Source organism: Oncorhynchus tshawytscha, linkage group LG07 (genome assembly GCF_018296145.1).
Source record: "Oncorhynchus tshawytscha isolate Ot180627B linkage group LG07, Otsh_v2.0, whole genome shotgun sequence".
Taxonomy (NCBI): Eukaryota; Metazoa; Chordata; class Actinopteri; order Salmoniformes; family Salmonidae; genus Oncorhynchus; species Oncorhynchus tshawytscha.
The window spans coordinates 31,225,111-31,250,502 of record NC_056435.1 but is presented as its reverse complement, the minus strand read 5'-3'; the positions used below and the strand labels follow the sequence as shown (position 1 = coordinate 31,250,502).

Sequence of the window (25,392 nt, the reverse complement as noted above, 5' to 3'; positions counted from 1 at the left end):
ATGGTATACTAATTTAGTTTCTGTCCTCTCTGTCTCTCAACTAGCGAATAAACTCTGTCTTTGATTTCAAGTTTTGTAGCTCTGACCTGGTGTGAGTGATCTACTTTATTTTCATTTGCCCCATTAAAATCTTGTCTTTCCATTTTTTTTCCTGCTGGAGTTGGAACACAGACTCGTCAATGTACTCCGGATTAAACATGAAAAAACATTGAAGCCACTAAAACACTTCCCAGATGAATTGAATAAATTGAAGTGATCCCCTGACTGTTTCAAGACCCCACTTAAGCAACTGTTGATTTTCCAATAAAAATAACTTTAAGATCACTTAATAAACAGTAAATACCACTTTTTGAGATTGTTTTACCTCCCACTGGAATTCAGTAGCCCACAAAAAGTATATGTTGAAACGCTTTTAATATTGTCCATCAAGTTTTCTTAGTATGGATGTCTTAACGATAAGGTGCATTAGTTATTTATGTCAGCATTTTGACATATAATTAGATATCACACCACTTAAGTCCATTTTCTCATCTGGCCTGTGATATTTCCATTACTATATTATTACCATGTATTTAAGCACAAACACACCCGCACATGCATGTATGCACTCCTGCATGCACGCACACACACATGCGTACACACACGCACGGCTCAGTATCTTCAAATCTTGTTCATAGAGCATGTTAATTTGAAAACTGCAGGTTCTAAAGGGATAATGATTCAGGTTCAGCATCTGTGAGAGTGTATCTGTTACCCTATGAGAGCTGTTCCCTCAGGTATCTCCCTTTCCCTTTCCCACATTCACCCACCTCACAGTCCGCTTTCGCTTATTTCTCAATAAGGAGGCCTTTGAGATGTAAACGTTTGCAGATCGATACAATGTCTAAACGTTTTAGCGGATGCTTTGAAGATCATTTAAACCCTTTGTGGTACACCTTACTGTAGTGTCAGTTTGATCAGTGTGACTCATGTATTAATGGTGTTTTACCTCCACCAAATTCATTTGGAGTGTCATGCAACACGTCTCTTTGATACAGTTGAAGGCATGATAAGAGTAATAGTCCTGAAGGGACTGCGGTCTCCGTGCACTGCAGGTTGTACTCAAGTTGCTACACTGCATAATAAAAATGTATTAGTCATTGCAGAAATACTCAATGTTGGTCACACTTGGTCCACCTATTATCCTTCCCCCTATAGTATTTCTCATGACCATTTAAAATCATACAGGAGTTGGACGTGATCCCCATGTGAGAGCTTAGTCTGTCAACAATAATACTCAGTGCCTACAATGGATTACATCCCTGTGTAAAATCCCTTACACCACTATGTTTTCCAATATGCATTTTCTCTTCCTTCCCTACCAGTATCCGGAGTCCAGAAGTCAATGACGTTTGACAAAAATCATCATGAGTTGTCAGTTAGGTATACTGAGTACCATCTGGGTTTCACTTCATATTCTTCTATGCCTACATTACCAAACTGAGTGGCTGAGTGGGACTTTCATAAATTGCTATTGTCCCTATGTCAATAGAGTTTGATTTATTCCTGGCAAGTGTACCTTAGTTATTGAGAGGTTCCCTTCATTCTTAAAAGTCTGAGCCGTGAGTGAGTCAATCTAACCACTACTGTAATTGCTTTTCAATCTTAAATCAAACCTTTTCCCGGAGGTTTCAGCTTTGACTTATTTAGGATTGCAAATTCCCACAGAAATGGCAAACATCTATAAAGTATGTGATGTGCCTTCACTTTAAAAGGCTGGGGAAGAACTGGATTGGTGGTGCGATCTACCAATTTAACTAATTGGGTGTGTTAATGTCACGGCCATCTTCCTGGAAGGAAGAAGTGGACCAAAGCGCAGCGTGGTGAGCGTACATTACTTTATTTCTAATGCCGCCAACAAAACAATAAACAATCCAAAACGACCGTGAAGCTTAAGAGGGCTATAGTGCCACTAACAAAGTCAACTTCCCACAAAGACAGGTGGGAAAAAGGCTACCTAAGTATGGTTCTCAATCAGAGACAACAATAGACAGCTGTCCCTGATTGAGAACCCTACCCGGCCAAAACATAGAAATACAAATAATAGAATATAGAATACGCAACCCAACTCACACCCTGACCAAACCAAAATAGAGACAATAACAGTATCTCTAAGGTCAGGGCGTGACAGTTAATTGTTTTGGCAACATTTTAGTATCTGTTCCAACTCTGCTATATCTCTGCCTAAACACTTTTTCAGACAAATGAGCACTCTGATTTCTAAATTTTTATGGAAAGGGAAGCCCCCCCCACCCAGAGTTAAACTCAATACTTTGTGCAGACCATACTCAAAGGGTGGTCTTTCTGTGCAAGATTTTAGGATTTATTACTGGGCATCGCAACTGAAGGCAATATGGGTGTAGCAGGACACCAGTACTGATCCACTGGCTTGGAGGCATTTAGTAGCTCCATAAATAAGTACAGCCTCGAGTCTTCTTGCGTATGATGCTACAAGCTTTGCACACCTGTATTTGGGGAGTTTCTCCAAATATTCTCTGCAGATCCTCTCAAGCTCTGCCAGGTTGGATGAGGAGCGTCGCTGCACAGCTATTTTCAGGTCTCTCCAGAGATGTTTGATCATGTTCAAGTCTGGGCTCTGGCTGGGCCACTCAAGGACATTCAGAGACTTGTCCCCAAGCCACTCCTGCATTGTCTTGACTGTGTGCTTAGGGTTGTTGTCTTATTGGAAGGTGAACCTTCGCCCCAGTCTGAGGTCCTGAGTGCTCTGGAGTAGGTGTTCATCAAGGATGTCTCTGTACTTTGCTCCGATCATCTTTCCATCGATCCTGACTAGTCTCCCAGTCCCTGCTGCTGAAAATCCTCCCTACAGTATGATTCTGCCACCACCATGCTTCACCGTAGGGATGGTGCCAGGTTTCCTCCAGACGTGACACTTGGCATTCAGGCCAAAGAGTTCAATCTTGGTTTCATCAGACCAGAGAATATAATTTCTCATGGTCTGAGAGTCCTTTAGGTGCCTTTTGGCAAACTCCAAACGGGCTGTCATGTGCCTTGTACTGAGTGGCAGGATGCACCTGAGCTTAATTTCGAGTCTCGTAGGGTCTGAAAACTTGTGTAAATAAGGAATTTCTACCAAATAAAAACCAAATATCAACATTTAAAGTAGGTGTATCTAATCCTTGGATAGTTTCATCTGATTCACTGGCTTAGTCCTGTTCTTTAGTTGTCAAAAGGTTAATTCAAAGTGTTGTCCACACAACCAAATATCAACATTTAAAGGAGATGTACAGTATTTTTTGTGCAGCAGACTTAGTCTTTTTTTAATTCCAGTTTGTCTACAAATGAATAATTGATATATCTCCATCTCAACCAAAAATCTAAATGAAAGAATAGGACTAGTTTATTTAGTCCTATACTTTAACTTCTATTTTTCTTCGAGATGGAGACGTGAATCCAAAATATTAATGATTAATTAACTTACATTTGAAATCAACCAAAGTTTGAAACCCTTGGACTATATTTGTTGTTTATTTTTAGTTGCACCCTGGGTTGAATTGAAACAATAGTTGTAAGCCTAAATAGTATCATTGATGATACATGTATGTGACTTATATGTTCAGTTTAACCTTCCCTTTGGAATGACTTCGATAGCAACACTGAATCTATTTAGATATTACAAAATCTCTCAACAATCATTCTCACAATAGCACATTGGTAGTAGTCAGTGACAAATATCAAAGCTAAGCAGAGCTTGGTTAAAACACTGAATGGGAGACCAAATGGATATTGCTAATGTAGATTGATCAACACTCCAGTAGGAGATACTGCCCAGCCTACTGTTTTTGTTTTCTGATAGTGGATATAACGTTGAAGATCTGACGTTGTTTCAAAGGCACAAATTCAACATATTTTATACAAGGTTTGTCTATGTTGAAAATTGGTTACCATGATGATATAATTCTGTGGTTGAAATTTCACCCTGAAAACAACAGGATCTCTACACCAGGCAGTGTCAGAGGAAGACCCCACAAATGGTCAGACTCCAGTCACCCTAGTCATATAGACTGTTCTCTCTGCTACCGCACGGTAAGCGGTACCGAAATGACAAGTCTAGGTCCAAAAGTCTCCTTAGGAGCTTCTACCCTCAAGCCATAAACTGAACAGTTAATCAATGACTACCTGGGTTATTTGCATTGACCCCCCATTTTTTTTAGCGCTACTGCCACTCACTGTTTAATATTTATGCATAGTCACTTTACCCCTACCTACATGTACATATTACCTAAATTATCTCAACTAACCTATACCCCTGCACATTGACTCAGTACCGGTACCCCTTGTATATAGCCTCATTGTTATTTTAATGTTTTTTTTTTTTTCTATATTTCTTTTTACTGTAGTTTATTTAGTAAATATTTTCTTAACTCTTATTTTTCTTAAAACTGCATTGTTGGTTAAGGGCTTGTAAGTGAGCATTTCACGGTCTACACCTTTTGTATTCGACGCATGTGACAAATACAATTGGATTTGATTTGATTTGATTTGGATGCATTTTTGCAAATCCAATGTGATTTCCACGTCACAATACGTTGACAAATTATGTTGAAACAATGTTGTATTCAACCAGTTTGTGCCCAGTAGGGAGGCTTATTCTTCCCACAGTAGGCCTACACGTCTAAACAAAATTGTCAGGGATTTCCTCCTCTTCTTCCGAAGAGGAGAGGCGAAAAGGATCAGAGGACCAATATGCAGCGTGGTAAGTGTCCATGGTTATTTTAATATGTAAATGTACACATGAACACTACAAAACAATAAACATGGAAAAACCTAAACAGTCCTATCTGGTGCAAAACACAGAGACAGGAACAATCACCCACAAACACACAGTGACACCCAGGCTACCTAAGTATGATTCTCAATCAGAGACAACTAATGACACCTGCCTCTGATTGAGAACCATACTAGGCCGAAACATAGAAATACCCAAATCATAGAAAAACAAACATAGACTGCCCACCCAACTCACGCCCTGACCATACTAAATAATGACAAAACAAAGGAAATAAAGGTCAGAACGTGACAGAAATCAACTAATTGAGACCTTTAACAAACTGCGGGTCATAGACAGGGAGCCGAGCGATTGCGATGACATAAACACTGACAGTCTGGCTTGTGGTGGATATGGCCTTTGGGACTTTGGGACATGTGTCTGTTTCTGATAGCATTTCTGTTCCTTTCTGTTCTCACAAAAACTACAATGCAAATCTTCTTCATGCACAGAATGTTAAACAGAGAGTAGGTTAACAAAATGTATTGCCCATGCGTGGGTGTGTGTTTCAGAGATTTGAGTGAATGTGCAATCTGCTAAATGATTCAAATGTAAAATATAAATGTTGTGTGTGTGTGTGTGTATGTGTGTGTGTGTCTTTACGGTTTCAAAACCAGTGTGTGTGTCTGACTGTTCCGGCCTGACGCCATTCCTCTGCCAATGTTGTGTGGGTGTAACCATAGATGGTTTTCTTGATTCACAAGCCATGTCAGAGTTTCAGGGTTGCTATTTCTGTGTGGGCCCAGTCTTTAATCTTATCTTAGTATTGATACAAAAATTATGATAGCGGGGGAAAACTCAATTACAACCAAAGAAACAAAGACAATCTGGAATTGTCTGTGCAGCTAATGCTTGCATTATGAATATAGTGCCTTCAGAAAGTATTCAATCACACCCCTTGACTTTTCCACATTTTGTTGTGCTACAGCCTGAATTTAAAATAGATACAATTTTGATTTTGTGTCACTGGCCTACACAATATTTCCCCATAATGTCAAAGTGGAGTTATGTTTCAAGAAATGTTAACAAATGAATTAAAAATGAAAAGCTGAAATGTCTTGAGTCAACACCTGTTCAACCTCTTTGTTCTGGCAAGCCTAAATAAGTTCAGGAGTAAAAATGTGCTTAACAAGTCACATAATAAGTTGCATGGACTCACTCTATGTGCGATAATAGTGTATAGAGCTATTTGTGTTAGTCAGAATATGGGCAACAGGACGGTTATATAGTAGTCTGATAAGCCCAACATATTTTCGACCTATATTCCAGAAGTTCCGATCAAATGCTTTTATTGCGTCCATCACTACAGGCTCCTGTTTACCCTCCACGCAATACATCATATTTAATCATCTCGTAATATTGTCTGACAACGATCGGTTTCGTACCAAGCCTGTCTGATCTATATTAACCAGGCCTGATAACACCCCATCGAGTCTATGTGCTATGAGTTTAGCAATAATTGTATAGTCTGTATTAAGTAGGGATATGGGCCTATAGGAGCTGCATTGGGTGGGGTCTTTCCTTAGCTTAGGCAATATAGTATTGAGGGATAGCGCTAGAGTGTCTGGTAGCTTGCTTGTCACTATAGCATGGCTGAACATATTACAGAGTGGCTCAATTAACTTGGGAAGGAAAGCCCTGTAAAATGCAATGGAAAATCCATCCAGCCCAGGTGCCCCCCCCACACACACACACACACACACACACACACACACACACAATGCTAAAAGGGCCTCCCGAATTTCATCAGATGTAATTACCTCTTCCAGATTATCTCTGTCCTCATTAGTCAAGGACTTTAATGTTAATCTATCCAGAAACCCCTGCATCACTTCTGACAAACCTCCTTCAGACATGTAGGTTCTCGTAAATAATCTTGAACGTCAAGTTCACATCATCAGAGCTCAAGACTACAACAGTACTAGGCAATGTAATTGAATCTGTCTCTCTTTGCTTCCTTCCTTTTTATTAGCCAGCCAAGTAACTGCCTGCCTTATCCCATGTTCGTAATAGTTCTTTTTAAGTCTAGTTAGTGCATTTTATGGTTCACGGGTCATTAAGGTGTTGTATTCAAGCTGTTTCAAGCTGTCCGTTTTTGTTTTGTTAGGTCCTCAAATTTTTATTTATTTCATTTTCAAGAAATTTGCAACATTTTCGAAATACATGTTTTCACTTCGTCATTATGGGGTATTGTGTGTAGATGAGTGAGAAAAATAATACATTTAATACATTTTGAATTCAGGCTGTAACAAAACAAAATGGAATAAGTCAAGGGGTATGAATACTTTCTGAAGACAATGTAAGTAATAATAAGGTCCCACAGTTGACAGTGCATGCCAGAGCAAAACAAAGCCTTGAGATCGAAGGAATTCCGAGACAGGATTTTTATTGAGGCACAGATCTGGGGAAGGGTACCAACACATTTCTACAGCATTGAAGGTCCCTACGAACAGTGTCTTCTATCGTTTTTAAATGGAAGAAGTTTGGAACCACAAAGACTTCCTGAGCAATCTGGGGAAAAGGGCCTTGGTCAAGGAGGTGACCAAGAAACCGATGGTCACTCTGACCGAGCTCTAGAGTTCTTCTGTGGAAATGGGAGAACCTACCAGAAGGACAACCATCTCAGCAGCACTCCACTAATTAGGCCTTTATGGTAGAGTGGCCAGACAGATGCCACTCCTCAGTAAAAAGCACATGACAGCCTGCTTGGAGTTTGCCAAAAGGCACCTAAAGTACTCTCAGACCATGAGAAACAAGATTCTCTGGTCTGATGAAACCAATAACTCTTTGGCCTGAATGCCAAGCATCACATCTGGAGGAAACCTGGCACCATCCCTACGGTGAAGCATGGTGGCAGCATCATGCTGTGGGGATGTATTTCAGCGGCAGGGACTGGGCGACTAGTAAGGATTGAGGGAAAGATGGACAGAGAACAGTACAGAGAGATCCTTGATTAAAAACCTGCTCCAGAGTGCTCAGGACCTCAGACTGTGGGCGAAGGTTCACCTTCCAACAGGACAACAACTCTAAGCACACAGCCAAGACAACGCAGGAGTGGCTTCAGGACAAGTCTCAATGTCCTTGAGTGGCCCATTCAGAGCCCGGACTTGAACCTGATCGAACATCTCTGGAGAAACCTGTAAAACATCTCTGCAAAAAAACGATAAAGCCTTGCGTTCCTTTTTCTTACATTTTTTTCACGCTGTTGGCAGTAGGTGCATTTGATTCAGCAGAATTAGCGCCGTGAAGCCAAAGTGTTCCTATTTTGAACCATTTAATGTGTCTGAAGGTAGAACTCCACCTACCCGGCAGGCCCAGAAAGCAAATCAAGCGCACCTATAGGCCTACCGCTGGCCAATCAGATAGCTCAGATCGTGTCTATACAGTTTCCTCGAGCCACAGACTTTTAAAAAGAAACCTCAAACGCACAGCAAAGTTGATACTGTGAGATTTAAACACTTTTAAAACCATGACTAGAGACTCAACGACATACAGCAAGAAAAGTCTGTGTCCCCAACGAAAGTGAGCGGAGGGACGGTGAGTTGCGTGAAAGGCAGCCTCACCACTGCTCCCTCCCCTCAGACTGACCACCATCGGAAAGCTTGGCATTGCGCATGGTGATCTTAGGCTTGTGTGTGGCTGCTTGGTCATGGAAACCCATTTCATGAAGCTCCCAACGAACAATTTTTGTGCTAACGTTGCTTCCAGAGGCAGTTTGGAACTCGGTAGACAAATTATTTTTTACTCGCTATATGCTTCAGTACTCGGTGGTCCAGTTCTATGAGATTGTGTGGTGGCATCCTATGACGGTGCCATCTTGAAAGTCACTGAGCTTTCTATTAAAGCCTTTCGACTGCTGATGTTTGTCTATGGAGATTGCATGGCTGTGTGCTCGAATTTATACTTAGTCAGCAATGGGTGTGGCTGAAATAGCCGAATCCACTAATTTGAAGTGGTGTCCACATACTTGTGTATTTATAGTGTATTACAAGTCTTATATCAGATTTTTGAGTTATCAGTTATAATGTATTAAGCCTATAGCCCATTGCACAAACCCCCAGAACTGTTTTAATTGGTTTATGTGCCTAAGCTTATAATTTTTAAGCCATGTTTAAAAAACTAAATTGAGTGGTATTGCATTTTGACTCAGAAAGTGATCTTGACTCATAAAAGGTTGGTGACCACTGTTTAACAGTAAGCTACTGTACAGGAAAGCTGGGTCAAGTGTTCTGTTTCTCATTTCAAGGTAAGTAACCAGCTATATCTTTTCCATCTGTAGGATCAGATCCCAGTGAGACAGAGGAAGAACAGTCATGGCTGGTTGGTTTATTTATCTCAGAAGTACCCCACTCTACTCTAAGCCTTGCCTGCATGGGAGTACTGAGCACTCTCATAGCAACTTCCTCTCCTCCCTGTCCTCTCTTCATTTGCATCCCATCAACCAAGCCGGAAATGTAAAAATAAATGCCAGATTAGGTAGAATGCACCCATTGATAAAATCTGATGTTTCAAATGCTGTTGGCCAGTGTGTTTTAGGACAGCAGCCTGCGGACAGACAGGTTTCTGGGTTTTGAATTTAGTTCCATGCAGATGCGAGAGACAGAAACAGGACAAAAGTTGCTATGAAGAAGTTGGGAGAAAAAATATATATATAATTTATGTTAAGAAAATGTAGGATGAATACTTGAATACAATTTTTTTCATGCCCAAAAGATTCAACATATGGTTGCTTTTAAAATGTCATGTTCTCATGAAGATCACTGCCCTCTCCTCTCTTCAAAGTACATGCCTAGGGTTATTTTATCTCATTTTTGTATTTATTTGGTTCAGTTTCATTTGGGTCCTGCTGTCAAAAGAACAGGAACTGGTGCTGTGCCCTACAGGGTAGAGTTCTTCCTCACTAAAAATAAAATACAATTATGCCATTATAATGGCCTTGCAATCCCCTATGGAAATGTGCTTATTAAACCAGCTACAGAGACATTCTAATTAGGCCTAGTGGTTGGTGCTATTACTTCTATTGCTGCTCTCAAAGTGTGAAAAATGATGTTTCCATCTTATGTATTTCTCCACACATTATTCTTTGCAGGAATTTAGAATTTAGTTGCATCTTTGGTCAAAGGAAGTACACAACCATCACTTCAAGAAGGGGAGATCACATGCTTGATATCATGGGATATTCATTCTGCTCAGTGTTTTGTAGACCAAAATACTAACTCATCTCTTGATTTCAGCATAATAGAGATGTACCAGAACAAATTGTCTACCAGTTGGTGTTTGATTCAATTACGTTTAATGATCCAAGAGTGTGAAGACTGTACCAAGGAGCACCTACCTTTGAACAAGGAGAACGCCCAGAGAGCCATGCAGGGGTGATGATGAACTCACCTATTTAACCCACAGAACCCCTTTTAACCCTGTTTCAGTAATACCCTTTAACAGCAGGTAATCTCTTTGGATCCAGTCTGGCGACGAACCAGACAGAGCTACTGACATGCTTTCACTTCCATGTTTATACATACTATACACGTACGTGTCTGTCTTACTCTCCCCCTGTATATGTTTCCATGAATAAACAGTTGACACTTCTTTTAACAAAAAAGTGACAATTCAACTCAAATGAATGTGTGCAAAAATCAGACAGCGATGTTCCATTGAATCACCAGACATGTTGTACTATCAGAGATTGTCACTGACTGTAGCGGTGAGAGAGAACATTGGTAATAGGATTGTTACAGCTTCGATAGAAAACGCCAATGGGTCTGCAGGTTCAGGTGGGTAGTTTGGTTCAATGATACACAATATTATCATGGATCCCCCCGGTACTGCTGCTCATTCTGTTCACCAGTTTCCGGGAATCTACATCACCGGCCTTCTAGGTGTCACTGAACTGGGTCATCACCACCAACCCCGGACTGTCTTATCTCATTATGCACACCTGGTTCCCATTCCCCCTGATTAGTATGTGTATACAGTGCCTTGCGAAAGTATTCGGCCCCCTTGAACTTTGCGACCTTTTGCCACATTTCAGGCTTCAAACATAAAGATATTAAAACTGTATTTTTTTGTGAAGAATCAACAACAAGTGGGACACAATCATGAAGTAGAACGACATTTATTGGATATTTCAAACTTTTTTAACAAATCAAAAACTGAAAAATTGGGCGTGCAAAATTATTCAGCCCCTTTACTTTCAGTGCAGCAAACTCTCTCCAGAAGTTCAGTGAGGATCTCTGAATGATCCAATGTTGACCTAAATGACTAATGATGATAAATACAATCCACCTGTGTGTAATCAATTCTCCGTATAAATGCACCTGCACTGTGATAGTCTCAGAGGTCCGTTAAAAGCGCAGAGAGCATCATGAAGAACAAGGAACACACCAGGCAGGTCCGAGATACTGTTGTGAAGAAGTTTAAAGCCGGATTTGGATACAAAAAGATTTCCCAAGCTTTAAACATCCCAAGGAGCACTGTACAAGCGATAATATTGAAATGGAAGGAGTATCAGACCACTGCAAATCTACCAAGACCTGGCCGTCCCTCTAAACTTTCAGCTGATACAAGGAGAAGACTGATCAGAGATGCAGCCAAGAGGCCCATGATCACTCTGGATGAACTGCAGAGATCTACAGCTGAGGTGGGAGACTCTGTCCATAGGACAACAATCAGTCGTATAAAAATTAAATCAGTCGTATAAAAATTGGGCGTGCAAAATTATTCAGCCCCCTTAAGTTAATACTTTGTAGCGCCACCTTTTGCTGCGATTACAGCTGTAAGTCGCTTGGGGTATGTCTCTATCAGTTTTGCACATCGAGAGACTGACATTTTTTCCCATTCCTCCTTGCAAAACAGCTCGAGCTCAGTGAGGTTGGATGGAGAGCATTTGTGAACAGCAGTTTTCAGTTCTTTCCACAGATTCTCGATTGGATTCAGGTCTGGACTTTGACTTGGCCATTCTAACACCTGGATATGTTTATTTTTGAACCATTCCATTGTAGATTTTGCTTTATGTTTTGGATCATTGTCTTGTTGGAAGACAAATCTCCGTCCCAGTCTCAGGTCTTTTGCAGACTCCATCAGGTTTTCTTCCAGAATGGTCCTGTATTTGGCTCCATCCATCTTCCCATCAATTTTAACCATCTTCCCTGTCCCTGCTGAAGAAAAGCAGGCCCAAACCATGATGCTGCCACCACCATGTTTGACAGTGGGGATGGTGTGTTCAGGGTGATGAGCTGTGTTGCTTTTACGCCAAACATAACGTTTTGCATTGTTGCCAAAAAGTTCAATTTTGGTTTCATCTGACCAGAGCACCTTCTTCCACATGTTTGGTGTGTCTCCCAGGTGGCTTGTGGCAAACTTTAAACGACACTTTTTATGGATATCTTTAAGAAATGGCTTTCTTCTTGCCACTCTTCCATAAAGGCCAGATTTGTGCAATATACGACTGATTGTTGTCCTATGGACAGAGTCTCCCACCTCAGCTGTAGATCTCTGCAGTTCATCCAGAGTGATCATGGGCCTCTTGGCTGCATCTCTGATCAGTCTTCTCCTTGTATCAGCTGAAAGTTTAGAGGGACGGCCAGGTCTTGGTAGATTTGCAGTGGTCTGATACTCCTTCCATTTCAATATTATCGCTTGCACAGTGCTCCTTGGGATGTTTAAAGCTTGGGAAATCTTTTTGTATCCAAATCCGGCTTTAAACTTCTTCACAACAGTATCTCGGACCTGCCTGGTGTGTTCCTTGTTCTTCATGATGCTCTCTGCGCTTTTAACGGACCTCTGAGACTATCACAGTGCAGGTGCATTTATACGGAGAATTGATTACACACAGGTGGATTGTATTTATCATCATTAGTCATTTAGGTCAACATTGGATCATTCAGAGATCCTCACTGAACTTCTGGAGAGAGTTTGCTGCACTGAAAGTAAAGGGGCTGAATAATTTTGCACGCCCAATTTTTCAGTTTTTGATTTGTTAAAAAAGTTTGAAATATCCAATAAATGTTGTTCCACTTCATGATTGTGTCCCACTTGTTGTTGATTCTTCACAAAAAAATACAGTTTTATATCTTTATGTTTGAAGCCTGAAATGTGGCAAAAGGTCGCAAAGTTCAAGGGGGCCGAATACTTTCGCAAGGCACTGTATGTGTGCCCTCTGTTCCCCATTGTCCTTGTCGATCACTGTCCTACAGTATGTCCGTTGGTCTTGTGAGTACCTGTGCTCTGTTTTATTCAGTTTTTGGTGCTATGTGTATTTTTGTGCACTTGTTATTACGAGTGTCCTCCCGAGCATAGGAGAAGGAGGAATCTGGGCCTCTGCTCCTTTGGTGGAGAAAGGGGTCATTTTTCCCCGACCTGCCCTCTATCCACAAATATGTGAGGAGTTGGCAAGCCAGGGAATTCCCCTGCTCCAATCGAGGCAGGATGCAAGATCTCCCCTCCTTTTCTGTCAACTCATCAAATTCCCTGAATACCCTAGCCCCTCACTCCCGTTAGCTCTGATTGATTCCGGAGCTGCCGGGAATCTGTTAGACAGCGCACTGGACACTGCATTACGCATCCCTTTGGTTCCACTACAGTCACCCATTCCGGTTAGAGCCCTGGATAATTGTCCAATAAGGACAGGGCTCATACATCACATCACGGTTCCCGTTTCTCTGCTGATGCATGACAGTCATTTAGAACAGATCACCTTTTTGATTATAGACACCCCCACACACCCTGTTATTTTAGGTCTCCCCTGGTTGAGTTGGCTTAACCCTGTTATTTCCTGGTCTGAAAGGAGACTGCTGGGTTGGTCACAGGAGTGTTAGGGGAGGTGTCTCGCAGTGTCTGTCAACACCACTACGGTGGAAAGTCCGGACCACACCCCTCAAGTGGATTTACCGGAGGAGTACCAGGATCTGCACAGGGTTTTCTCGAAGACCCAGGCTACACGCCTGCCTCCTCATCACCCCTGGGACTGTGCCATTGACCTGCTGACTGACGCAGCCCTCCCGAGAGGATACGTCTATTCCCTCACCTAAACGGAGACCGAGTCCAATGGAGACCTACGTACAGGAGAGCCTCCAGCAGGGTTTTATCTTCCCCTCTACGTCACCAGCCTCCTCAAGCTTTTTTTGTGAAGAAGAAAGATGGGGGACTGCGCCCCTGCATTGATTATCGAACTCTGAATAAAGCCACTGTCAAGGTCAGCTATCCTTTAACCCTCATTCCAACCATCATCGAACAAATGCACGGGGTGCCGCACTTCACGAAACTGGACTTGAGGGGCTCCTACAATCTGGTGCGCACTCATGCAGGCGATGAATGGAAAATGGCCTTTTCCGCTACCATGGGCAATTACTAGTATCTTATAATGCCTTTTGGCCTGTCTAATGCTCCTTCAGTCTTCCAGGCCTTTATTAACAAAGTGTTTCGGGACATGCTGGGACGGGGCGTAGTGGTTTATATAGATGACATTTTGGTCTATACTGCTGACCGCGCCCAGCATGTCTCGTTAGTCAGGTCTGTGCTGAGAAGACTGTTGGCGCATGATCTATATACTATGTTTTTCCATTGGCCCATGTCCTTTTCGGACTACTTTACATCCATAGAGGGAGTGGAGATGGAGGAGTAACGTGTCAGCGCAATCAGGTCATGACCCATTACCAACTATGGAAAGCAGTGCAGTGATTATTGTCTACAAAACAACTCCAAAGCCCTGAAAAAGCCATAACATTATTGGAACAATTTTCTTGAAATTAGATATGGCCCCAACAGATCTCTTTTATCCGTGTTGACTTTATCTTTTTTTTGGGGCCCCAAGTTCGGTGGCAATGACATCTGTTTCTTCATTAGAGAGGTGCTCCACTTCGGTAATGACAGGCTGCCAGACCATGTTTCTGACTGACCATTCTGAAATAGACTCTATACACCCACTACTTGTTGTCTCTATCATGTCTCTATCATAGCATCCTTTTATTAACCTAGCATGAGTGGAACAGGCACTGTTAAGTTGTAGCCTAGAGCTGCAGGGTGATAGATTGTGTCAGTGGACACACACAAAAGAAAGTACCACCACACTGGCTTCAATGTTCTTCTGATTATACGTATGGACCTGACTATGGCCAGTCAAGTTATTATTTTTGATCATCTTTCTCATTTGAAGTATTAAAGTTTAAACTCATTTAAACTCTCAAAATGATTCATGATGAAATCGATCAATAAATATCCCGTATCTAACACTTTATATGTATCTAGGACAAGAAAAAGTTCAAGGCTATGACACGCTCATTTTAGAAGACATTTTGAGCAAAACATTCGGCCGTAGACATTTTTCTTGAGGTCAAAAAGAAATGGTACAGGTATTACTCAAGTTGTAGTCTTAGCATAGAAGGACAGCGTAACATACAGTAGTCTACAATCAATGTCTGTCCGTCTTAAGTGTTGCGACTGGTGTGACTGTGACCAAGGCTGTGCTGTAGCAGCTGCCCACTGCAATCACCATGAGGAAGTTCACCTCATGTGGTTAAGTGCTGGTTGCTAGGTGACTGTTCTGGGAATGAGGCACTCAGTTCCAGCTCCAGCCCTGAACAGTGTGTGTGGAAGACTGCTTGTCCGGCACCATGCACACAACCCTGCTGTCCAATCGCCTACTGTACACACATCCTGTTTCCATAGGGACTTAAGGGGTCGCTTGCTTACTCACAAAATTACATAAATCAAGTATTACAAACAGGATTAGGTCTCTGCTTCGACATGTTCTGGAACGCTCGGACACAGAATTACTCAGGTGAAAGAAAAATGCTTCCTCGTGAAAAAATTGCTGTCACAGACCAACCTGACCCCTACCTTGATGAAAGACAAATCTCAGTGGTCACAGGTGTTTGATATACTGTGCCACCTCTGATAGGAGTGGAATGGCAGAAAAAGCATTCCCATGGTCAATCAGAACCAAACATAACAAACTAAACAATATAGAGCAAAGGGAACCCTCATTATAGAGCTGAGAAAATGTAGGTTGATGCATAACATCCTTTATAGTTCATCTCTCTCTCTGACACTGACTGAGGCCTACCATCTCCCCAACATGCTAGAGAGGATGGGTGCATTCTTTAAGCTTGCTTGGCTGGTGTCCCGGCTGGGCAGAGATTTCATTTTAGGACCAATAAGATGGTCTAAAATGTGCCAATTCCACCCACGCTTTAACCTGGGTGAAGTAAAATGAGTGCACCTAGTGGTTGAGCCGAGCTGCTCGACCCCCCGCCCAGCCCCACAACGTGAAGCGCTGGTCTCATTTCTGGACTGAACACGCCATGGTATCTGTACTAATTAACCCAGATGTGGATATTAATAAGCAGCTGGTATGAAAGCGGGTCTAGACTGGAAGTGGGGACATTTGAGAGGAGAGAGGCCTCATTTAAGAATGGTCACAGTAAAGTGGGACACAGTGGCCCCTCCCGTGGCAGGGGAATAAGACCCGTTACTATATTGAAATACCCTCCGGCCCTTCTTAATGTCTCACACCTCTGGAGATTTGGCTCCAATGAAAAGCTGAAGATACCTTCAAGAGTGGCACTGTGTTGAAAGAATACAGAAATACATAGAGAATTGTAAAGTTGAGGGATGAAGACTAGATGCCCATGACTTCTAGACTAGATGCCCATGACTTCTATGCTCTTTATCTTTGAAGGTTAAATGGATGTGGGGATCATCTCTATTGACACGGAAATACCTTTGCACACAACATTTAAAAGCCAATCTAGGAGCACACATGATTTGTATAATACAGGGTTTCACAAACTCGCCCCCAACACTACACAGCTGATTCAAATGACCAACTAATCATCAAGCTTTGAATATTTTAATCAGCTGTGTAGTGCTAGGGCAAGAACAATGAGTTTGGGAAACCCTAGTATAGTACATACCACTAAAAAGCCATACCCGTCTTTTACTGTAGTCAATATCAGACGGTTGGCATAAAGATCTGGTAGATTCATCTGCTGTCGGGCGAGGGCTTTATAGTCCAGGCAGGGCATGATGAGACTTGGGGACTGAAGTGTTTCGATAGCTAGGTCTGGTGGGACGTGCCCCACATAGCACAAGTACTCTCTGACAGAGAGAGCTTTTAGTTGGTCTGCTCAACACAGATGGAGTTTATACTTTTTGACAGAAATGCTGTATCTCTATATCAGACCAGCGATGCCATCCAACAGAAAGGAGTTGGGGACAGTGAGATAGTTGGCAATCGTGAGAGAACAGTGGGGGGTCATCATAGAAGGGTCAATCCAGGATTTAGAAAAACAAAGCGGTCACCGTGACACTTGTTCTGGTTAACAGCTGAGGGATGAACTGGAGAAATGTAACCACTCGCAAATTCATAGACCGAGCTATGGTTGCAAGGACTGACCATCGATGAGATTTTAACCATGTTTTGAAGCAGTGCATGTTTAGACTTACAATATAACAAGCTTATATTTTGGGTTCTGATAGGGTATGACAGCCGAAGCTGTCGTACCCCATGCGTTATATTATTCAAGAATCAATGGTTACATGAGTCCAAAATGGAGCAATCCCGGATTGCCCCTTTAATCCAGATGGATGGCACACTGGTACGGACAGGATGACTACATCAGCAGACTGTGTAGGTGGAGCAACTGATGTGTCATAGAGAACCATCTTTATCTACAATGATGGACGATGCTGTTAGCAATCAACTGACACACTGGGTGCAGAATTTACATTTAATAAAATAAGACGTGCATTAGAACTGGAGAGTTGGATTCGACCAAAATCAAAATCAAAAGTAAGGGTTCTGTGCAAAATGTCTCTCCTTTCCAGTACAACACGATCACTTCAAGTTACAAAACATCAACTTACAGATATGAAACAAATAACCACATTCCTCTATCTAATTGTTGAGAACAGGTATGTCCAGTGGCAGGAATTGGGCACAGTTCTGGGCACCACAGCAGTATGATTTCCTCTGGAGGGTATCTGTCACATTGGCTTCTGTCCCAGGGTCACTCTGAACCAACCCATAGAGTGTGTATTGCTATAGCTCGCTGAATAGTCAAATGTGAGCTCTTGAGGGGCTCTTGAGGGGTGATGTCCCAGTGAACAGGGCCAAACTGGGCACCAGGGAGTACACCTGGACAGGCACCATGAACAGGTTGGGCTGGAAGGAGTGGTTCAGAAATCGCCCCACATTCCCAACCACAATAGGGTCCACAAAGGTCTCATTGACTGGGCCCTGTCCAGCATACTCCCGCACAGCAAGGATGTAGTTGTTGTCCTCAGGCCCCTGTGCAAGCTTTCTACGCCTGGCCTCCTCAAAGCCGAGCACTTTCCCAGCGTACTCACACACAAAGGTCCCACAGGAAATGGGCTCCAGAGCTCGCACCCCCAAGCCCCTGTCCTCAGTGGGGTAGACACACAACCTGAACCCCAGGCCTCTCTGGACCACCCGGTTACCTGCAGACCTCACTACAGCCACACAAGGCGTTACACTCAAGCACAGGCCTGCAGTAACAATTGACTGTATCTCCTCTGGTCCTGGTGACAGCCTGTCGTATGTCTGTCCGTATGTCTGCAGGCAGGAGGAGCTCTCTCTCAGGCAGGAGTGGGTGTAGCAGGAGCATCCAGGAAGAATGACCTCACTGGGGTCTATGTGACGTCCTGGCCCCTGGACATTCTCTGGAGAATACTGAAACCAAAGAGACAGATGAAAAGGGGACTGATGTTTTATAAGATACAAAGGTAATCAGGCCAATAAAAAAAATGTTTTAAACAACCAGTCAAGGTATTGGCGTTGGAGGATTTAACTTAGCTAGAGGAGATAGTTACAGAGTAAAAGTTTTTTCAATCCCACATAGAAGTTTTTTAATCCTTAATAGCATCCAATCCAGCATAGCTCTGCTTCTTTTAGCAAGCAGTGGTGCAAATCTTCAAAGAGAAAGACGTGTAAGAAAATTGTATAGTGGGGCAGTTCACCAGCTTTAGAAGTGAGCCTATTTTGGATTCTCTATTTTGTCCAGAATGTCTAAAGGATGTCTAGTGATGATACTGTGCTGCCACCAGCTGGCAGAAAATAGTTTAGACAGCCTGAATGAGGATCTTCTGGTAACTGCCAAAATAAAGGAAACATCAACATAGTGTCTTCCATGACCCTCCAGAACAGCTTCAATGCGCCTTTGCATAGATTCTACAAGCGCCTGGAACTCTATTAGAGGGATGCGACACCATTATTCCACGAGACATTGCACAATTTGGTGTGTTGTTGATGGTGGTGGAAAACGGCGTCTTAGGTGCCGCTCCAGAATCTCCTGTAAGCGTTCAATTCGGTTGATATCTGGTGACTGAGACACACACATACACACGCCCCCTTTAAACCCATTATTACAGTAAACCATAAGTTATGGGGGGTTCTACTAGGCTATTATATGGAATTGTTTTAAGAAGGTGATACCAAGGGTCATTATGCTATTTTACTTGGAAGTTTAAGACCTCTTGAAGTATCAAAAAATATATACTAAAATCATTTGATTAAACATTGCATTTGGGCTTACTACTATTAGCCCATACAAACACATTGTTACGAAGTGTCTGTCCTATATCTGAGAGATGTAAGATAGATCTGGAATTGAAACATTTTTTTTACACGTTCCTTATCTTTGTCACTAAACAGTCTCCATGCAGTCCATACATGGTACCGGGGGAACTCAGACGAGTCTTGTGAGGCTTGTGGGCGTCCTAGAGCCAAACAACCGCCGTTAATACTCTTGTGAGTCTCACCTTTTCACATATTAGTGTGTAGCCCAAACTGTTCGGATGCTACAGACAGGAGTTGGGTTCGAAGATGCCTGTAGGGGTCGTAGAGCAAAACGGGAACAGCATCGTGTTCGTGAGAGTCTTGTCTTTCCGGTAGAGGGGTTTGAAAAAACAGTTAGGACGCTACAGACAATTTTGTGAGGCGTCTGATTTTAAGGGATGGTCTGACAAACACGGCTCTAGCTCTGGCACCATTTACCGCAGATGTGGAAGTGTGACATAGACGGAGGCGGAGGATTGAGAGGCGTACAATGCAAAAAAAACAGATACACTATATATACAAAGTATGTGGACAGCCCTTCAAATGATTGGATTAAGCTATTCCAGCCACACCCATTGCTGACAGGGGAATAAAATCAAGCACACCGCCATGCAATCTCCATAGACAAACATTGGAGGTAGAATGGTCTTACTGAAGAGCTCAGTGACTTTCAACGTAGCGCCGTCATGGGATGCCACCTTTCCAACAAGTCAGTTCGTCAAATTTCTGCCCTGCTAGAGCTGCTCCGGTCAACTGTAAATGCTGTTATTGTGAAGTGGAAACGTCTAGGGGCATCAATGGCTCAATCGAAAAGTGGTAGGCCACACAAGCTCACAGAACGGGACCGCCAAGTGCTGAAGCATGTAGAAAATGTCTGTCCTTTAAAAATGTCTGTCGAAACATACAGAAACCAACCCACATGCACTCTGTTTTACAATGTTGCCCCCACATTTGGATCACATGTAGGCCTATGTAATTAGATTGCAAGAATGTAAGGATGAAGATGTATTTAAGCTCTAAATAGTAATTCACCCAAAACAGTAAACATGCATATATAATAACCAATGATTGGTGGCCACATCAACAATTTAGGAGTCTGTAGCGCCTTTTGCTTAGAAAAAAAACAAAAAAGTTGTCTCCCACAATGCTTTGGTTCTGACTTCAAGTTACAGTTGGTGAGGAGCAACTGTCCAGTCGACTGCTGTCGAAAGTTCATGACCTTTGATCACATGGTTGTTGTAAAGGCCATACAGTTGACATGTAGTCACAAGTCAGACAATCTTTATACCCATAAAGCAACACACTTTGAAAGGCGGTGTCCAACGATGGTCAACGTCTTGACAAAAGTGATCCACTTGAACACGCCCAATGTCAATATAGAAAGGGCACTGCACCAGTCCAAGGAGAGACTTAGGGAAGTCTATGATTAATGTTTTACATTGTCGCCACCTAGCGGCCTTCTAGCACAAGCACACTATCGCACTGCTGCAATATTTGCAGTAAGTGGCGCTATGAGACTTAACAAAGAGACCCACTTACAGCCAGAACATCATGTAATGAATCACTGACTCATTTAAGAAAAGTGTGTGTGTGTATGAGACATTAGAATTCAGAGGTAATATAGACCAAATAAAAAACATGGCCATATGAGGAAACAGTGTCCTGTGGTTCCCACATCATAAGAGCACAAACACGCATTGTTGGAAGTGGAACCCAGCTGGAGAGTGAGGGAGACAGCAGCCTGTGAGTAAGGAGCGAGGATCCTCTCTTCCACTCCAACAGGAGGACGCCTGGCACAATGTAGCTTTGGAAGCCACCCCTGTTACCTTGGAGATAACGATACACCAAATGGACAACAATGGAAGGCTCCTGCCAGTGACATAATCCATCCTGTAATGATGGGGCTTTGGAAGCACCGTGCTCCATCTGTTCCTTAGACCCATGGGGAGGGGAGAGGAAATGGAGAAGGAAATCATACCACAGTATACAAAAAAATACTATAGTATACTGTAGTGGTTTTGCAGACTAAAGAGTAGAATTTATTGGAGTATATTGGAGTATACTGTAGTATTTACTGTTAACAATAGTATAAATACTGAAGTAAAAGAAAACTGTGCTATATAGTATATTATCAACTGGGTGGTTAGAGTCCTGAATTCTGATTGGCTGACAGCCGTGGTATATCAGACCGTATACCACGGGTATGACAATATTTGTACTGTTCTATTTACGTTGGTAACCAGTTTATAATAGCAATAAGGCCTCTTGGGGGTTTCTGGTATACGGCCAATATACCATTGCTAAGGGCTGTATCCAGGCACAACGCTTTGTGTCATGCATATGAACAGCCATACTTAGTATATTGTCCATATACCACACCCCTCGTGCCATATTGCTTAAGTAATCAATGTAGTTTTTGCGAATTGTAGTATACTGCATTATTTACTGTAGTGTTTTTGTAGACATGACTGTAGTATTTATTATAGTTTTTCTGTTTTATTATCTTTGACAAAGAAGTGGAGGCTTTCTCCATGAGGAAACCTACTGGAAAATACTAAAAGAGCACATTTTTCATAACCTGTAGGTAGGTAAGACTGGGGAGCTTCAAAGCTTCTGCTCTTTTCTATAACCGGTAGATAGATAGATAGATAGATAGATAGATAGATAGATAGATAGATAGATAGATAGATAGATAGATAGATAGATAGATAGATAGATAGATAGATAGATAGATAGATAGATAGATAGATAGATAGATAGATAGATAGATAGATAGATAGATAGATAGATAGATAGATAGATAGATAGATAGATAGATAGATAGATAGATAGATAGATAGATAGATAGATAGATAGATAGATAGATAGATAGATAGATAGATAGATAGATAGATAGATAGATAGATAGATAGATAGATAGATAGATAGATAGATAGATAGATAGATAGATAGATAGATAGATATAGCTTCTGCTCTTTTATATAACTTGTATGTAACACAATATGATCTATACTTGGCTTGTAGGTTTTTCACTTATGGGCGACACAAATTTGGGACATGGGAAGAGGAATGGGCAGGGCATATGCAAATTAAACACTGTAGTATTTACTATAGTTAAATAAAGTAGTGCTTTTGCGGACTGCAGTGTTTTTGCGGACATTACTGAGGTATTTAATATATTTTAAAATATTTTTCTCAGGTGGCGCAAGGAAGCAGATGGGGAGAGGTCACATTGCTGGCTGGCATTTCAGCTGCACACACAACTGACCCTGTGTCATCTTCCTCTGAGAATACTCCCCCTATCCTAATTCCTTTACAATGTCCTTGTGCAAAAACACATTTTGTTATTTTGAATTCTACTGGATTCTACTGTAAGCAGAAGTATTGCAGTTATGGCATTAACGAGGACAATGGATGCTCCCCAACAAAATGACCTTTTTAGGGAAACTAACTTTAGATATGGGTAGAGCTCTGGGTAGAGTATTGATGGCTGTCATGCAATGATGATTAATTGATCGATGAGCCCAAGTCTGTCCAGTCAGCAATATGTAAATATATTACACAATGAAATCTCCCATCAGCACTTTGTCATTTTACTGCTTGCTCCTGCCTCCCTGTCTGTTGAAAATAAGCAAATGGTACAGGATCAAAGAGTGTTTAGCAAGACTGTATTATATTCAACCCACACACAGCTTGAAGTGTATCTCTCTGCATTCCCCCAGTGCTGTAAACTGAAACAAAGTCTGGACAAATATATTACATTTACCGTTGAAAGTTTGCTATCCCATACAATAGAGGAAGAAAAATATGCGTAAGAGGGAATGTGTTTTTGATTGGATTTCTCAGTTGGAAATCGGTTCTAAAAATGTACCAGAAGTACCAGCTTGTTTTTCTCAATGAGGGTCTCTACATGATTAATATGACTTGACAATGTGAGGCTCTCATGAAGCACATCCCTTACCTCCCGTTCTCTTAATGACAGAGCTTGTTGGGGGATCTTTAATTAACTCCTTTGTCTTTTGGATTTAATGAGAAGACAACAACACAGAAGACCTGGGCTTTGAGGGCATAATACAATTGGTTGGACAGCCAATGATCCAAAAGCATGATAGACCACGTCCTTTGGGGAAATGATCAACAACACCCCAGTGCTCTCTCTGCTCCTGGGTTTATTGGCTTCTCTTCACATTGCCAGTGATGCTGCTCTCAGCTAGTAAGGAAAGTTGCTCGGTGGCATGCTGCTCACTGTTTAATTTGACTTTGGAGAACAAAGGACATTTCAAAGGCTCCCCCTTCTCCCTTCTTTAGCCTGAGAGGGCTTGATTACTAGGACTCTCCCTGTGCCAACTCCCCAGGCCTCTCAAAGGGGCCTGCCATCATGGTTCTCACAGTTCATCAAAGGCCACAGTCCTACTGCCAATGAAACAAAGAGGGGCACAACTTGTGGAGAAAAAAAAACATTAGGGAGGTTGCCAAACAAGCAAAACTGGGAAAGTAAAAGTAAAAATAGAAGAACAAAAAAAGGGGGGAAAAAGTAATAATAAGTACCCACATTAAAAAGTACTATAGTATACTATGGTATAAAAACTGTAGTATTACTATATTTACAGTGCCTTTGGAAAGTACACATTTTGGTAGGTTACAGCCTACTTCTGAAATGTTTTTTTCCCCTCATCAATCTCCCCACAATAACCCATAATGACAAAACAAAAACAGGTTTTTAGAATTAATTAATGAAAAATTAAAAGCTGACATATCACATTTACATGTGCAATCAGACCATTTACTCTGTACTTTGTTGAAGCACCTTTGGCAGCAATTACAGCCTCGAGTCTTCATGGGTATGACAAGTTTAGCACACCTGGATTTGGGGAGTTTCTCCCATTCTTCTATGCAGAGCCTCTCAAGTTCTGTCAGGTTGGATGGGGAGCGTTGCTGCATGGCTATTTTCAGGTCTCTCCAGAGATGTTAGATTGGGTTCAAGTCCGGGCTCTGCCTGGGCCACTCGGAAGCAAACAAAATGAAAAAGGTATAAACATGGCTGAATTTGTCCAAGAGAAACTCTCATTTGCAAGTTTTGGACTAATGATTACTCCCTAGATCAGCTAGATGCAGGCAAGAGTGTGCAAGGCGGTAATTAATGTCGCTGTCTGTGTTACATCTGCTCCTGCCACGCCCTCTACTGCTCATCCTGTGTCTCCTTGACCTGCCGCCACTCCCCCAGTTCTCACTCCCTCTCCCTCTGTGTGTGTGTGTGGGGGGGGGGACAGGTGTGCTGGAGTCAGAGCAGATCTCCACCAGCTGCAATCTGTTCCATAATCAAGACCTCTACAAATACTCAGTCCTGCCACATCCACACTGCCAGATCGTAATCTCTGCCCAGTCAGTCTAAGTTTCTAGCCGTTTGTTACTATTTAGATCCTGTTATCCTGCTGTGCCTGTTTTCCTTGCCTGACACGGTTTTCCTCCCCGCAGAAAGTTCTGCCCTTTCTGACTCTGGTTCCTGTCTCCAGTCACACGTCTCCTCATCCTGCGACTCTGCTCTAGATTCCCCACTCTGCTGCTCCCTTGGATTCCCCCCCGGACCTGCTCACCCTGTCCCAACCCCTCTCGCTCCAGCATCAACCTCCTCACCTGGTTTCCTGCAACCCGCCCGAGCGGCCTACACTCCATCTTCCCTGTGTTACCAAAAATACCTTGGTTACTTCATTCCAGTCCCTTTGTCTGAGTCTGCTCTTGGGTTTCCCTGTTCCACTCCGCGTAACAGCCTGTCCCCTTGATTACTCATAATTCTCTGACCTGTGCACCTACGTTGTAAACGGTCATTCATAGGCTAGGTCGTAGTAACCTCAGGATGGGTACAAGGAAAATGTGAGTATCATATAGCTGGGTGAATGTAATATGAATGACAGTCGTCCAATATTGTAATAGAAATAAGACCACGCTCATAAAAGTATTATCCTCCCTCATCTTAAACGTCACAGACCAC

The 25,392-nt window shown here is 42.3% G+C and overlaps 1 pseudogene; it reads right to left on the bottom strand.

Annotated features, from left to right (window-relative positions):
• Positions 1–17,680: 17,680 nt before the first annotated feature.
• Positions 17,681–25,076, bottom strand: LOC112255248 (annotated as a pseudogene).
• Between the last annotated feature and the right edge of the window lie 316 nt (positions 25,077–25,392).